General features: G+C 38.2%; 1 protein-coding gene and 1 pseudogene across 3 annotated transcripts in view; one reads left to right on the plus strand and one right to left on the minus strand.

Annotated features, from left to right (window-relative positions):
• The window catches only part of AK5 (adenylate kinase 5), a 195,392-nt gene that overhangs the window by 80,825 nt on the left and 96,317 nt on the right, over nucleotides 1-18,250 (plus strand). The gene's annotated exons all lie outside the window — the stretch shown is intronic.
• LOC112485987 lies at nucleotides 11,204-11,316 on the minus strand (annotated as a pseudogene).

Consider the following 18,250-nt stretch of genomic DNA (forward strand, 5'->3'; position numbering starts at 1 on the left):
TATATATTAAAAATATGAAAAAAATATTATGTAAACACATTGAAAATGGGTAAGACAATGAAGTGTTTGCCATTTTAGGTTGAAAAGTGCCGTATTTGTTTTTCTACAACATTTGAAAATATAATTTTTTAAATTAACTTTAACTTGCAAAGGCAGTATTTTGCCAAGGACTTATACAGAATGTAAATATGAAATCAAACAATATTTCTCTCAGAAGGAATTCATAATGACTATCACCATTGCACACACCTTCTTTAGCAACCGTTTATGCAAAAAATGTTGGCACGTATTCCTGTAAAAGGCAACCAGTCAAGAAGTGGAACTCAAAATTCACTAATGACTTATTTAATGCCATGTAATACAGAAGAGGAAACAAAGTCTAGAAGCTGCTTAATTAAACAGAGAATTTGATGCCTCGCTAGGTAGAGTTTGGTCCAAATATCCATTTCTGGGGGTCAGAGCAAAGCAGGAGGACAAAAACACATACATTTACACATTGTAAAATCTCTATTCAATTTTATGAAAACAAAATATCCAAAATATACTGATACATGAGGAAAACTGCCCTGTCCTGAGCATCCCACCCACTTGATAATAACCTATTAATCAATATACTTTGGTGAATATCATCTTTATCCCTGGTACTATAATATACATTATTAAAATGCTATAATACAGTCAATTCATATTACAGTAAAACTGCTCTAAGTATTTGTTTCGTAATTTCTACTATATTATATTATTTATAAATGAGATCAAATTTGGTTCAGAATCATGCTGAACATGATATAACTATTATTTATTCAATTTTAAATCCTCAAACTATATGGCCATAAAATGAAATCATAGACTTTAAGATCCAAATATAAATAATATTTTTAATCAGAAGTAAGACATTGCTATTACTACAGTCCTGCTTTTAAGTAGTTTATCAAAAATGGCTTTTATTCCCAATTTTTAACATTAAGTAAAGATTTGAGTCAGATTAAGAATGGCTAGCTGACCCAATCATATTTATTTCCTCTCCCTCCCAAGAGCCTACTAACATATTGATAAAGGAAATTTTTTTAAATGTACTAAGCGTAAGAACAATGATAACAAGAGAGGCCATCTATGAATAAGAGTCCAATAAGTCTTTGGAAGGCATAAGACAGATGGGGTACAAGTAATTCATTTAACTGAGAAGAGGGAAGTCGCAGTTTAAAATGTGTACAAGGAGGTTATGAACAAAGGAAAAAGCAAAGCCCTGTAAAGGGTCAGGATTTGGATGCACCAAGTATGGCAGAACATAAAGATAAGGCTCGGTGCTAAATACTAAAATTTATGGAAAATTAGCATACAAAAGAGTTGGCTCCCCCCACCCCCAATACCCACATACAGAACACTGTTTCCCCTAAGAAGAATTTGAGGGCTCTTCCCCATAGAAATTAACCAGGGAAAACTCAAGATGCAAAAACACCAAGTATATTATTATGCTAGGGCTGCCATACCAAAGTATCACAGACTGGGTGGCTTAAACAGCAGAACTATTGCTCATAGTTTTGAAGGCTTAGAAGTTTGAAATCAAGGTGTCAGCAGGATTGGTTTCTTCTGACACCTCTCTGCTTGGCTTGGAGATGGCTGCCTTCTCTCTAAGTCCTCACACAATCTTCCTTCTGTGTCATCTGTGTCCCAATCTCCTCTTCTTATAAGAACCAGTCATATTGAATTAGGGCCCACCAATATGACCTCATTTTAACTTAATTACCTCTTTAAAGACCCTGTCTCTAAATACAGTCACATTCTGAGGTACTGGGAATGAGGACTTTGACCTATGAATTTTGAGGACACGAATCAGCCCATAACACCTAGTACAGCAGGCCAGGTGAGCTATAGGCTAAAAGTGGATTGAGGACCTGCCCACAAGGCTGTCAGACCATGGTCCCCTGCCCTGCCCTGTGCACAGCACCAATGGCCAAGACCTTGCCCTCTGACAGGAGATCATTCCTACCTCCGGAGAAACTGATAGACCCAACTGAAGTACATTTGACATTTGAAAGGTCTCTCAGCAAAATGGTCTCACTCACAAGTATATCTGGTCTACCAAAAAAATTTGAGGAAATCTTTTAGGATGAAAGAGGGTGCAATATAAACAACAGAAAATAATAAACCTGGAAGAAATGGAGCTATGCAGGAAATGAGAGAAAACACTTAACACTCTAGTTATACTTCAGAGTGATAGGAGAAAATTGAGTCATCACAGAACAGGAGCAGGATGCATGAAAGAGCATTAATTATTTAATGGAAAATAATAGTATAATATTATCGGTAGATTACAACAATAGGAAGTGGGAAATGGTGTAAGAAATAAATGTTAAAATTAAGAAATCAGTAGAAGTATATTATTTATAATGACAATAACTTCCAGAAAAAACAATTTAAATAAACATGTGTTTTGCCTGTGAGGGTTTTGCTACTTTTCACTAAGTTTTTCAATAACGTACTTCTTTTTAACTCTATAGATGTATTACATTGATTTAATTGTTTTTAAATTTTAAAAAAGGTTTGGAATTGTCAAAACCTTGTTTAATATAAGACCTGTGTTCCTTGCAATATATACAGATTAATTTTTTATAAATCAAGCAATATTAACTTTCTTTGAGCCCTTTTAGTAAGCCCAATAAATTATTTTAGGCTCTGTGGAGGAATACAGAGACTTACAAGACAGCTATTCCTTCTATGAGTCTATAGTTAATTCAGGACAATGAGGTTATAAGACAGTATATTCAAAATACTAAATAAGAGAAGCAGACTGGAATACCTTAAGACTTCAGAGAGGAAATATGACGTGGGCTTCAATTCATGGAGAAGGGAGATAGCGTTGAGCATGGAGAAGAAGCATGAATTAAGCAGAGTATTGTGAAGGACTTTGCCATGGAGATAGCAGAAAGCACACAGAAGCAGAGGCAGGCGGCTCAGATGTGATTGTGAGATGGATAGTGTGATAATTTGCTAGGTCTGCCAGAACAAAATACCTTCAACTCGGTGGCTTAACAACAGAAATTTATTTTCTCACAATTTTGGAGGCCAGAAGTCTAAGATCAAGGTGTCGGCAGGTTTGGTTTCTTTTGAGACCTCTCTCTCTTGGTTTGCAGATGGTGGCCTTCTTGCTTTGTTCTCACGTGATCTTCTCCCTCTCTGTGTTGTTTGTGTTCTAACCTCCTTTTTTTTTTTTCATATAAGAACATCAGTTATATTGGATTGGAGTCCACTCTAACAACCCCATCTTTACTTAATTACCTCTTAAGGCCCTATCTCCCCAAATAGCCACATACTAAATTACGGGGGTTTAGGACTTCAACATATGAATTTGGGGGACACAATTTACCTAATATCAGGTAATAAACCAGCTAGGCAGCAGCATAAGATTTATATTGAAAAAATGGGGGTAGAGTGGTAATACTTGTGAAAGGCCAGTCTAGAGAGGCCATGCCAAGCATGGACTTTATTCTATAAGAAATAGTAGGTCCCTGGACGTTTTTGAGCAAGACGTAGGCAAAGTCAGCCTGGCTGGTGGTAGTATGTGGGATGCTGTGCCCAGGAGCCCAGACTAGAGGTGAACAAAAAAATTAAGCAGCTATTGCAATATTCTATCTAGGAGATGAGAGTGATTTTAATTATAACAGTGGCAGTGGCAATGGAAAGGAAGGATATTAAAATGTGACAGATGGAAAATTTAAGGATTCGCAATATTTTCATCTCCAAGGAATTTAAAGGTTATTTTATCCTAATTGTCACTAGAAATTTCTAGAATGTCATTACAGCCAGAACCTTTGATTAGCATAAGTTAACCACGGTTACTTTACCAAGATGACAAGGGCAGGCAAAGAAACTCAAGGTTTAGCTGGCTTTTAGAGCATTTCTGTGGATAAAAGTACAATTTCCATTAGGCATTCTGAAATACAAAAGACTAGAAAAGTAACTCATGATGCATCTTATTGCTTTCTAAAACCCCAGGGAGACTCCCAAGCTGGAAACCACTAACTGGAATCAGAATGTCTCCATGTAAAGTTGAAGATATCTGTGAACTAGATATTAAATAAAATTGTTGAAAGACTGTAAAAAAAAAGTGAAGATATTTATCCAGATAAATCTCAAATCATATTTCAAGTTATTCACAGAATGGAGCCAGAACAAACCTCCTGCGTCTTGTTCAAAATCAGCTACATTCTGCTGAGAATTAAGAGGACCTGGTGTCCCACTATTAGCACTTTTAGGGACAAAGTCACTTGAAAAGCAAATAATTATTGCCTTCATTTATCTTTTGCTCGAGACTGGATTTTCCAGTATTAAAAGTTTGCTTAAAGCAAGATAAACCATTATTTCTAGGTTAAAATTAGCTGCTAAAACCACTACCTGGATACTCTTTCCAACACCGATTTCTCAGCTGCTTATTTTCTTATTATCCTGCTATTTTAAACAAGAACAAGCATTACTGTTTCTTGATCCATTCTGACGTAATGGTGTATTAACAGTCACATTGTTGAAAAGTTCCATTGTCGTCATATAAATAAATGGAGCCTTAATAGATTCAAGGTTTGAATCCTACTTATTCCACTCCATAACACATTTTTTTTCCATAACTCTGCAAACAGACTATCACAAGTGTTGGGCATTAGTTGCTTATTCAGACCAGCCTCAAAGATCTCTTTAGCAACATCCATATTTTATGATAAAAGTCAAGCTGCTAGATTAGCAGATGGTTGTCATCAATGGGAAAGAAAAGTGAAACCTCAGTCACACATTCTCTGCCCCTGTTAAATGCTACATTTAGGAAGCAAATTAATATGTATATTTTCTTCTGAATTATCATCACCTCAATCATCATGCTTGCTTCTTCTGTCTTCATCTCTATCTCTGTCTCTGTCTCTGTCCCTCCTTCCCTCCCCATGGCCTCTCCACTCCCCTCCTCTTGCTTCCCCTCCCCTCCCTGCTCTCTCTCTGTCTCCTCTGTCTTTCTCTCTCTCTCTCTGTCAGTAAACTGTTCTCAGCATTCAGGTAGAGCTTTTGCTGCCAAATCTTTAATGTCTCAAAGTAACCCAAAATCTGTGCAAAATATTCTGGAACTTATCTTTCCTTTTTCACATTAAGCATTCCTCAGATACATGAAACTGTGATCATTTAGAATGAAATATGGGAGAAATACTTTAAAAGTCTCGTCAGCTACATAAAACCGGACATTTAAGAGAACTATTATGCACTACTGAAAACAAAGTGTGGGAAGAATGAAATCTATTTAAAAAAAAAAAGATTGATTACAGCTTTGAACTTTCTCCACTCCACCAAAAGGAGAACGTAGAGTGTCAAGGCCTTTTGGGCAGGGCGACTGGAAGAGTTGCTGTTTCAATGGACAGGCTGAGTCACAGACCATAAACTAAGGAAGCAACTTCAGAATACCATGGAATGTGAAGGAAAGTGGAAGAAACAAAAAGAAGACTGGACAAATTGGAACTGGCTTGTGGAATGAAAACTATCCTGTCTGGAAAATAAATAACTTAATGATAATCAAATAGTATAATTAAGGATCTATAAAGCTTATGGCATTGATCTTAGTAACTGACTTCTTGACTAAACCCAAGCCTGAATTGCAAGGGACTGTATTTGGAGACCCTTCTCTGTATTAATGCTGGATATCCTAAGGATGATTTTCTGATGTTTCCAGAGGGATCCTGTGGAATTACTTTGATGTGATACACTGTTAGTGTAAGTCAAAACTACATCTGCCTGAGAGAAGAAAATGATGGATATGGAGAATGAATAGTAGCATTTAATTTTAAACATGTAGGAAAGACGTTTGCAAATTTTTGTTCCAGATGCTGAGGAAGAAAGTAGATGAATCTATGTCTACCATAAGAATAGTTTCTGGGCTTCGTTAATAGGAAACAAGAAAAAGCGAAAAAAAGTAGCATTATCTGGGGCACAGAAGTTGTCTGGCACAGCAGAAATGCTGAATTATATAAGTTCAGAAAAGTGACAGGAGGACTCAGTGAGAAGGGAGAAGACTGCAGAAAAGAGGAAAATAGAGGAAATGAATATGATTTTAGTGTTTAAAGAAAATGATAGTGTAATTAATAAGGAATTTAGAGAACTTGGAGAGGTAAAATAATTGATAATTATTACAATTTTAATAAATTGTTATTTTGAATCAGTTACAGTCAATTATGCTTAGTTTCATTAAAAAGCTACTTTGATGTAGCACAATCTCTAACAGTGTGAAGTGCCCATACCACACACTTATCTATAATTATTCATAACTGCATTACTTATCATGGTTTATAAAACAAAGATGTGAAAGTTTTGATCAGATCATGTTTTACCATACAAGACATAGTTTTCCAGACTACTGTATATATCTTGAATGGCCCCAGTATCAATAAGCAGTTGATAAAACTGTTAAACTGGACCTTTATATGAGAGTGGAGAAACCCATTTCAGCTCAGTATGTATAAAGCTAACAGCCTACTTGAACACAGAATGGCAAACTCAGGCCACTTGCGATGAGTAAAAGAAAAACAAATCAGTGCAAGTAAACAACGACCCAGGGAGAGAATAGAGGTCACTAATCTAAAAAGAAGAAAGACTTTTATTTTACTTTTGAAAGAGCATGGGAAATAAAAACAAACCCCCCCAAAATGTTTTTTTTAAGTTTTTAAATAAGATTTTTTCCTATTTACTTTATATCTATCATATAGCATGATTTCTTAGGTTTAAAGGTTAAGGAAGTTCTAAAGAAGCTGTGATAATAAGGAAAGGTGGAGTGAAGCATTAACAATACTTTAAAAGTATGTATTTGATCACTTTAGAAGACAAATGATTATTTTTACCTATGCAGTTTAAAGGAGCTATAGAAATTTTTGGTTAGTCTTTATTGATGTATTTACTTGAAAGCTGCATTATTAAAATTTTTATTAAAATAAAACATGGGCACATTTTGTCTCGGGTTGGATTCTGTGGCAGGAGAGCCTCTAAAGGGGTTTCCTGAGGGTGTACTCTCAGAAGACACCTGCCATGGAGACAGAAAAATGGGGGAGGGCAGGGAAATGAGGCAGCCATAAATAAATGGTTTCAGGAGCATTCCAGTCTCAGCCTGATCTCACCAGCAGCTCCGTAGGGGAAATTGCACAGAGATGGCCCAGAGGTTGAAGGCTGCTCCCAGGCAGCACCCATCAGCCAAGAGTAGTCATCCAGAAGAGGGTCGGGGAGGAGCTGTTAGCAGCCAGCACTCACAGCTGGGAACGGGTATACCAACCTGCTATATATATTTGTCTCTCTCAGTACCATCTCCATGTAAGAATGTCCTCAGGCTTTTGACATTACACAGTACCTGTCTGTAACAGGTGTTCGGTTAATAGCTAATGGATGAATAAACACATGGATAGATGCTATAGAAAAGATGCTGAAGAACTAGATAATAATAGATAATATCTAGTATTTATAAAACATTTGCCATGTGTGCAGACACTATGCATGCATTATTTTGTCAGGTAGGAACTATTATTGCCTCAATTTTACACCTGCAGAAACTGAGATGAATATCTTTTCCAGAGCCAAGTAACTGATATGATACGAGAGCCCACCCTCTTAACTTCTTCATTATACCAAATGCTCATAAATGAGGAAGATAAAATAAATGGGGTAAAACAAATACTGAAAAACACTGATCTTGGGTCATATATACCTTCATGGAGTGGCTTCGTTTTCCTTTGAGAAGATGAAATTAACAGCTGCATCTTTTTCTTTCTAAAAGGCCAAATATATAGACTCCAAGACAGACCTCGAATCAAAAATAGAAATTCTAGAATCCTCGAATCATGTAGAGTCTGAAACATCCAGAAGATTCCCAGTCTTTTTGTCTCTGCTACACGATAGATTAACCATTGAATATACAGACATATAATTATGCATTCTAAATTGGTCGTTTATGTTTAGGCCTGGCTCTAGTTTAAATATGCTATGAATATTATTAGAAGGCATGAGATTAAAATGGATATTAATTATTTTTCAGCATTCCTCCAAGACTCAAGTTTCCAAACTCAAATAATCTTGTGGGGAAAAGCCTCTCACACATTTGGGGCCTTACTAATGAGTCATTTCACTCTTCTTCAGAGTAATTACTGGTTTGCTCTGTGCCATATATGAGATAACCTACTTAAAGTTTAAGCCAAATCCCTCTGTAATTCACTTGACATATTAAAGAAAAACTTAAAATAACACATTTTGAATGAATACTAATATTGTCTTAAAGTGAGATAAGTATCTGGCTACTTAGAGATCTTTACAAATTGTGTATGTGAAGTTAAAAAAGGGAACCTATATTGATTTTTCTTCAGTGTGTGCTCAGAAGAATATGTTCAACCCCTTCGGCTGTCATCCAGCTGTGTTAATTGTGACTGGGCAAACGCAGAACCTGAATCTGCACATTCATAATAATGGTTCTGGCTCTTCTGACAGGACAGCTAAGTAGGTCATGATTTTATGCCAAAAGGAAATGGCCTCTTAGTGCCCAAAGGACTGTTTTTTTATACTCCGTGGAAACCTGTTATGGTAATCTACTATTAACGTCATTGCTGTAGTTTCTCATTCCAAATTCATCACTTTGGCTACAATCTCCCATTTTGCCTTTTATACCAGGAAATAGTGGTAGGAGTTCTTCTAAAAGATTTTAAAATTCAAGAAAGCATTTTATGGTATTATAGTTATCATTAGCTTTAAGGGTAAACACAAATCTAGCCTAGTTTTTAGGGCATGATTTTTGTAATACCTTATACTTCTTTTTGAGACAGAACCATGGAAATAAAAATTCATTTATTTACTTGCACCTCCTCAAGGTTTCGATGACTGACTTGTGTTTGGTTCAAAAGACATTGTGGAAAAAGTGAAAGTGAGGCACAGATTGGGGGAATTTTTTGCTATTGTGGCTTTTATTTATTTTATCAATGGTATAATGGTATTTATAAAGTAAATGTAAACCAGCAGGATTTTCCAAAAGCAAAAGCAATAATGAGACCTAGGAAGTTGTCAGAAAGAGCTCTATATCATTTTGGACTTAAGAGAATTTATCTCATTTTTAAATGCTTCCAGGAAATGTGATTCTACGTAGATAGCCATTTGCTGCTCCCTCAATAGAGTAATAGGTAACACTTTTTTGAGATTTACTTAATGTGCCTGTTCTACAATAATCGTGGATTCTCTTAATCCTTTTAGCAATCCACAACCACATGACATGTAGGCACTACTGTTATCACCTTTTTATGGATGAGGAGAGAGAATCAGTAACACCTCCAAAGTTACACACCTGGAGATGGTAGGGCTAGGATTTGAATCAGGTGGTCTAGCTTGAATGAGACTCTCACTCCACCTTATCACATCTCTTGAGCATTATGTGCGGTTAAAGCGAAACAATGCATTGTCGTTGACATTATCGAGAAATCTAATTCTCCCATCAGATAAAAAAGAGTGTACATCTGGCTAAGTATTTTCTGATTCTTAAATAGTTGTCAGATAAAGAAGAATATCTTTACTAGATCTGGTGGGGCAGCCAATAACCCAGACAAGGACATTTGTAAGTCTTGAATATTTGGGGCTCAAATATCATCTCTCTCCTATAACATTTTCTTTAATCCTCATTTCTGTCCACCCTATACATTCTACTTAATCCCCATTCCCCTCTGAGAAGAGACTAATTAATCCTTCTCTCTCCTCTGATCTCCCACTGTACTTTTCCATATACTTCTGTTATAGCCCTTTTCCTTTATTAATGTTAGAGTTCGAGTGAATACCCTCTCACTGGACTGTGAACTCTTTAAGGGCAATAGTCTTATTTTACTGAGCACTGAACCTCCAGTGCATGGCATATACTAGGTGCACAATAAATATTGTTTAATGAATTCATTAATCAAAGTTCAACTCAGTAGTGTCACTTTCTCACTTACCAGTAATAGAAGGCCCTACTTGGACAAAGAGAGGACATTCATAAGAGGTGAAAACACAAGCCTCTCTATTATATGATACTGGAGTAAAACAGCAGATGTTAGATACTCCATAAATATTCATTGAGTAAAGGAAAACCAACCATGAGAACCTTCCAATGAGTTTACAAACTCAAGAATTTACTAGGAAATAGAGAAACTGATTGCAGCTCACAGCTTTTAAAAGACACAGATCCTAAGAATACCCGCAACGAGTGATCTTTAAATCTGGAGATTCTCTCAGCAATATCTTGTCATCCACTATAAAGAGGAAGGTAAACATGAGGGCCCTCCACTTCCCTAACTGCTCCTGCAGTGAAAGATTGCAGTCAAAGGAAGCAGAAAAGACCAGAGACATCCTGGGAGAGTGTCGAGCGGGGCACTGGTCCCCAAGGCTGCTGGGGAAGGTGAATTCTCTACTTTCCGATAAGGGCAGAGCTTTGTTTAGAAGGACAAGGGTCTCGCAGGATGTGATAAATTTTCTAGCTGTCCTACAAAGTCACTTTGTCATTTTGTAAAAGCTGACATATTGCCTTTGCTCTTGTGTGATCAAAACTGCTTCATTCTGTGAGACCAAAGGTTGCATATGAAGTTGGCATTAATTTTGTTTTTCTCAGGCTCCTAACAGATTTTCATTGGCTTCGGTCTCCATTGAAAAAAATAACTGAAAGAAAAAAGAATGAGCCTGATCTTCCCAGGGCCTAAATTAGCCCCTAGTCACACATCTGGCGCTTAGGGAGAACAGCAGTTTTTTTCAGGCTTCCAGGGTGCCATTTAAGGCTTCATAGCATGAGACACTTGAGCACTAGAGAGAATGGAGCCTGTAATTAGGAAAGGTACCAAATGTCACATGAGGCTGAAGTTTGACTTCTGAGACTGTTAACTACTTTCTTTAGTTTGGAAGCTTTCTTGGCAAAGGTTTAAACCTTTATTCCCACCACCTTGTGGTTTTATAAAGCCTCAAATTGCTGGAATCTGGGAAGAGAGAAGAAGAGAAAATAGTAAAGGAAAAAGATATTTTAATTAATTGAATTTTCTGGTTAATTCCGTTTGATGAGTATTTGCTTTCTAACTGCTGGGCTTAGATCCGTGCTAGATACAGTGGAGAAAAAATAGGAACTGCACAATGTGATTTGTGTCTCCAGTGAGTGTATCTTGTATTTTCTTCTTCTTCGCCTTCTTCTTTTTTTTTTAAATGCCTACAGAACCTGGTCTTCCTAGGCAGTCTCCCATCCAAGTACTAACCAGGCCCGACCCTGCTTAGCTTCTGAGATCAGACAAGATCAGGCACGTTCAAGGTAGCATAGACTCGTTTTCTTCTTTTAACCTGTCTTTATCAAGTCTTTTAAAAGTACTTTAGCCTTCATTGGTGCCTTAATAAGTTTGGAAAAGCTAATATGATTTAATCTTCTACAAATTTTCAATGCCCAACACGTACCTGGCACAAAGTACGTGCTCAATAAATCTTTATTGAATTGAATTGCATCATGTAGGTGATAGATAAGGGATTAGATAGAATCTATATTGATCCTAAAATGTATTCTAAAACTTTACTTACTTGACAAAATCCATTATGCCAACCTGTTTGCTAGGCTACAGATCTATTTCTTAGTTAACTTTCAAGTGAGAAGCAATGCATCCTGTGGCAGTGTCATTTTAATAAAATATTAAAACCTTTTGGCATCCACTAACTTATCCAACAACTTAATTTTATTTTACTTTTCTCCAGCTTTATCGAGATATAATCGACATTTAACATTGTATAAGTTTAAGGTGTACAACACGATGATTTGATACCTGACATTGTGAGATGATTACCACAATGAGATTAATTAACACTTTCATCACCACACATAATTATTTTGTGTGTGTGCATTGAGAACATTTAAGATGTACTTTCTTAGCTACTTTCAGATGTCAAATACAGTATTGTTAACCACAGTCACCAGGCTGTACATTAGATCCCCAGAACTTGTTCATCTTCTCACTTGCAGTTTGTATGCTTTGACTGACATCTCTCCATTTCCCCCACCCACAACCCCTGGAAACCACCATGCTACTCTCTGTTCCTATGAGTTTGGCTTTTTTTTTTTTTTTTAGATTCCACATACAGCAGCTTAATTTTAAATGTGTTCTATCACAGTGCCCACAGATCAGTGAGCAAAATATTGAGCACTTGATATTCATTTATGATCTGGATATGGTCAGAACGAAAATGTCTGTTGAGGTCTCTACCTGAGCCTGAAAAATTTACATAATCACCTACCACAGCTGTCTACCTTTCAGCTCAAGAATTGTTTCAAATCCCAGTTCCCACCACCATCTTGGATTCTTTATGCTTTGGTTTTTTCCTCTCATCAGCAGCCTTATGCGTGACCTTAGACCTAGCCTCTCCCTTCTTACTGTGGGAGGCCTGGCTTGGAAGCCACCATCCCTTCATGAGACGACTAGAACAAGGAGCTCCGGGGAAGGAGTCTGGAACACTGCCTCTCTCAGATATGGGGGAAGCAGTAGGGTCAGGCCATGCCTCAGGTGCTGATGCATGGAACCCTGGAGCAGAATCAAAGCAGCTTCTACAGGAAGTGCCAAAGAGATGGATCCATATCAGAAATCTATTCTCTAATTCAGAGAGGCTCTTAGAAGGTGGGTAGGCCTACTCTTTCTCTGACTACTAAGGGGATCGAGTGGTGATAAGAAGAGAAAAATAGAATCCTCCCTAGGTCACTCCAGTCCTCTCAACAAACTAAAAGGCAGGGCTGTCTGCAGAGAGAAGTTTTAGAAGGCTTCTGTAGGGGGTGTAACTAGAATCCATAGTAGGTTGAGAGGTTTGGAGAGGAATAGCCAGCTTCCCTGTGAAATTGATAGCTCGAAACTGAAGACCCCTCCAGAGAGAGAGCTCTAGTTGGAGTTGGGAAGTCATCTGCCTCTTACAGTCAACTTCACCTGTCCTTGCTGCTTTGGGCCAGCCTCCAGAAAGGTTCTTCTGTCAACTGCCACAGCCACCTAGAAGGGTACATGCGTCATACAGAGAAATAAAATTACATACTATGGTCTCAAAACAAAGAATAAAATTAAGAATATTTGAGTATATTGCATCTGGGCCTAGCTTGGCATAGCTTCTAAGGATTCCTAGAAATTTGTCCTGAGAGTACTCCCACAAGCACCGATTTATTCTGCAAGTGCCCAGCTAAGATTTAAGGCTGTTCCATGGAGCTGAGAGCTGGTCCTGACAGCATGGGTGGCTGGTGGCGCTCACAGTTTGATGTAGGCAGATGTGTTTTTGGTCCTGGTTCAACCAACTACATGACCTCGGACAAGTTATTTAGTCTCTGAGATTCAGTTTTTGAATCTGAGGACATGGCACATAAGAATGCTCAGATAATAGTAATGATATCTTATGTTATATTTAGTGCCCTTTTGTTGTTGAGTACTGATGAAGATTCTGAAAAATGTCCTCTGAGCTAGTGTAGTAAAAGTAATCAAAATTATCTGGATTTGGTCTTCTTTTCTAGGTCTCTAAAGCAGGATAAATCCGTCATTATTATTACATTGTTAATGTTTCAAATTGAGGAAGAAACTTTTTCTTAAAACACTTCATAACTATTGTAACAATCTTCTCTGGAATCTCTTTATTGTGTTGACTTTTTCCCAACAAAATTTCCTAAATGCTGTCTAAAATCTGAATATCCAGTAAAATAAAAGTTCTGTACAAAAAAAAGCTGAGGAAAGAAGAGTTTTTTACTCAGATATCCACAGCTTTCTTGTGTTCTGTTCTCATCACTTTGCATACCAATCATGTCTGTTTTTAGATCTGTCTTATTTCATGTTTTGCCCTTATTTCATTCTGTTAAGAAATATGTTCCACACATCTCAGTTCATCGGGGCCATACCGCAAGAATCTGTTCCTCAAAACATGGAGTCGACTTGGCTTTCACCGACAGAATACTGTCTCTACTTACCCCCCATCAAATCCACTTAGATGGTTCTTTTTCAAATCTTGCGATTAATTATGGAACTTTAGAAACATGGTTCTGCAGAATAAAATAAACTGTCATTATTCCATCTCTGATAACTACAGATTTCACTCCAGTTACCACAAGTTTTTAAATTACTGCTATTTGCATGCAATCTCCAATTTTTGTTGGAGAAAAACAAAGTCACTGTAAAGGGAATACCAACTAATCAATCATTCACAGGGAAGTCTCCAAACCTATAAAAGAGAAAATTTGAATAGTGAGTTATTTTCGTGTTGTGGGATCTCCAGTAGCAAATGACAAGAGCCGTTGGTGGAGAGCATGCTTAATTGAAATGCCTTGCATGAAACCAGGGAGAAGTAAAAAATTCAAGAAGCTGGTTTGATGCTCAGAGAATGATACTTGTGGGATGTATAAAACTGAGACAATAGTAATAACAGAGCCAATTTATTTCCTCCTCAAATGAGAGACAAAGAAAACAATAAGAGATAGACTTAAGTTTAATAAAAGGTGGAATCTAGAAAGAGAAACTGAACTGATATCCTCCCTTTCAAGTCCATTTAGGATATTTTATAAACCTAACATTCCAAGCTAACAGAGGTAAGAATGCAGAGAGCCCTGTCTCTATGGAGAAGATTTGGGCAGCCAGTTTGCAGCCTGAAAGCCAAAAGAAAACAAAAACTCATTTCTGCCATTAAAAATGCAAATGGTCATTGTCGTTTTCTCCTCAGATGGTGCTTAATTCTTCTCCCTATACTATAATCGCCTTTTCTAATCTAGATATATTTTGTATAATTTTGAAAGCTGTTACAACATTTGTTATTCAAATTAAAACGTGAGTGAACTAGGGAATTCGGTAAGCATTTCATTTTGAAATTTCCAATTGACATCCCCAGCCCTCTTGTATTAAATCATAAAACAAATTATGCAAACCGTGGCCTCTGTGAGTTCTTTTGCTCAGAATGGAAAAAGAGTTTTTGTTAAGATTACTAGACATTAAATAACAATCAGTGAAAAGATAAAGTGCCATCTAATCACAGAATGTCAGAGCTGGGAGCAACCTCAGACATCATCTGGTCTATTGGCACACAATTAATATCTGCCCCCTGAAGCTTGATTCTGACCTATGAGATGTAAATAAACTTTTATTTCTAAAACCTTCATCATCTTCTACCTATGCTACCCGTGCAGCATTATCACTTCTGCTATCCTTTGTATTTTGAAGTTAACAGGATAGGTTTTGGCAGCTCAAAACCTTTAAAATTTTTTTTTTTTAAATCATTGCTACTTGACTTTTAAAACACTATTTAGAAACCCAAAAGCTGCAAATGCCTTGGCGTAGGTAAGAGTTTCTCAACTTTCACACTGCTGACATTTGAGACTGGATAATTCTTTATTGTGAGGGGGCCTGTGCTGGACACTGTAGGATATTTAGCAGTGTCTTTGGCTAGTAGCCTCCCTCCCACTAGTTGTGACAACCAAAAGTGTCTCCTAACATTGCTAAATGTTGCAGTGGGGGGAGAGGGGGTAGACAAACTTACTCATGGTTGAGAAGCATTGATGAGTATGGTTTGTGCAAAAACAAATAATAAGTAAAATGCTTGATGATCTAAAAGCCAGTTCTCCACTCACCATACACACAACCTTTCTGACACTGAGTGCTACCATTTTGTAAAAATTTTTTCAATTAAGTGGCAGTTGTTCTGATAGTGCCCAATCAGAATACTCTCCAAGGTCTATATGCCACATTATTTGCTAAAAGACTGGAAACGAGAGTCCCATGCTAGTCCTGGAGTCGTGGAAGTGGGATATTACAGAAATAAGGAAATCTGGGTTAAATTCTGTCCTGATGTGGGAGTAAATGGGCTTCAGATGCATCTTCATGATCCCGGGGTTGAGCTGCCTATGTGGGTGCCATCTTCCTTCCTCGGGGTTCACATTCGTCGTCCAAAAGCTTAGGAGTGGTCAACTGAAGAGTCTACTTAGGACGTAGTAGTTACTCAGCAAATATTTGTTGAACGCTTTCATCAGTGATGCGTTACCATTTGTATGTTGCCTTTTGGATCGGATAATCAGGTACTTTAGTCTGTTTTAAAACTAAACATATCTTTGTTCAGATCAGTTGGAGGATGGGATATCTCCTAAAAAGTCTTAAAGTCTCTTGTATTTCTTATTCCACAATCCCTAATTTAAATAAAAAGTGTATATTTGTGCTGTGTGCGTGTGTATGTGGGGGTGGGGGATGCGAAGTACAGAAACAATCCAAGATCTCTAATAGGATGTATTCTCTCAGCCCTAGGGTCCCAAGGAGAGAAGAAAAAGGACTGCAATTCATGCCAAGCTCTGTGCTGGTGTATTAAATATACCATCTCTTTAGTCCTCATACCAATCCCTCATAGCACTGTACAGATGCTAAGAACGGGGAGAAATAAGTTGCTCAAGGTCAGACAGCTGCGACCAAGGGAAACAGAAATTCAAATCAAGCTTTAGCTGAGTTGTAAACTGTCTGAGCCTCCCCTGATTCACTTGGCCCCATGCGCCCAGGCCTCAGTTGCCTGTTGAATGGAGACCCCTACCCACCTCTGCCCTGCCAGCCAAGGCACCTCCACCATTGCTGACGGCCCGAGCCAGCCTCTTCAGGGTTGAGGACAGGGCTTCATCCTCCCCGCCATGGTGGGAGCCTCTGCACAGACAGCACCCAGGCCCAGCCAGAGCAGGCCTACGTGGCTTTGGCTCCTTTCAGCACTTCTGACTTCAGATGCTGTGCTGCTCCCTGGGGCGTGGGGTTTGGCTTCCCAGTGTCCGCTCCAGGGGCCAGGCAACACAATCGAGAGATGGTGAGAGGACTTACTTCTCATTAGGGAAAACTTGGACCAGTTTTCCTGGTCCTGAAAGAGCCAGCTTATAAATGCTGCTTCCTTTCTTCCCTGTCAGACTGTTCTGAGATGTAATAGGTTTGTGTAGCCTTTCTGGAGACCAAGCTACCAGCTGTGTCTTCTTGTGAAGCTGGGGCCCAGCTCATAACGTACCACCTTACATTTTGCTTTTCTTCTTTCTTTGCCTCAGCTCCCTTTTTCCTTCACAGTTAGAGCCCTGGGGTTACGCACGCGCGCGCACACACACACACACACGCGCACACACCCTTCACAGTTAGAGCCCTGGGGTTGCGCACGCGTGCGCACGCACGCGCGCGCACACACACACACACACACGCGCACACACACACACACGCGCGCACACACACACACACACACAGCCATGGTATAAAGCTTCAATAACACCCATTCCTCAAAAGTCCAACAAAAAAATAAAAACAAAACCCCTCTTAGAAAATAAAAACAAAACCCCTCTTACTCTTTACTGACGATAGCTAACAGATATTTTGAAAGAAAAAAAAAAAGCCATGGTATATGATGTGGGAAGTAGTGCATTAAGATGGTACTAACTGTACCTTCGTGGTCTCCTTGTAGCTGCCTTCACCACCACCACCTGCTTTTTGTCCCTTGCTTGTAGACAAAAGGGATATGTTAACACTTACTTGAGTGGAAGGGCTGTTTGTCTTACTGTGTTGGCATATGTGGCCTGACAGGATGGAAAGTGTCAGTCAGTCTAAATTCAAGTTCAGGTTCTCCTGCTTATTAGCTGTGTGACTTGAGAAAGTCGAAATATTTCTAAATAGATATTTCCTCACCTGTAAAAGAGAAAAAACTATCTGCCTCACTATTCCCATGGACTGACGTGACATCAAGAAAGCACTTTGAGGCACCATACAGGTGTGTTTGAACTGTATGAGGGCAAGTAAGGAAATAACTTTCTAATTTAGGCTTCTGAAATTTTCCTCACTAAAACGTAACATAATAATAAATTTCTCTCACTAAAATATAACAGGATAAATCACTTAAATTTTCTTAAATATCTTCAAGATTATAATTAAGATTAAAAGCCAAGATAGAATAAAAGAGATTGGGTTTTCCTTCCCACATCAAACAAATGAACAAAAAACATAAATATATATACATATTTTTTTAAAGTAATTTTCAAGATACTGGACATCAAGCAATGAGGTGATCCCCTGAGAGAAAGAAAACAAGCTTGGTGAGTCCTACAATTGCCCCCACCTTATTGCTGGAGAGCTTCCAGGCTGCAGTGCAGGTAGAAGGAAGCCTTGTGAAGACTGGTGCACCTCATGCGACGAGCAGATGGAGCAGAGTCCAAAAGGTACCTGGAATTCAGAGAACAGTATCAGAGATGCAAGAGATGCACAGAGAA

The sequence above is a fragment of the Pteropus alecto genome, unplaced genomic scaffold (assembly GCF_000325575.1).
Source record: "Pteropus alecto unplaced genomic scaffold, ASM32557v1 scaffold25, whole genome shotgun sequence".
Lineage (NCBI taxonomy): Eukaryota > Metazoa > Chordata > Mammalia > Chiroptera > Pteropodidae > Pteropus > Pteropus alecto.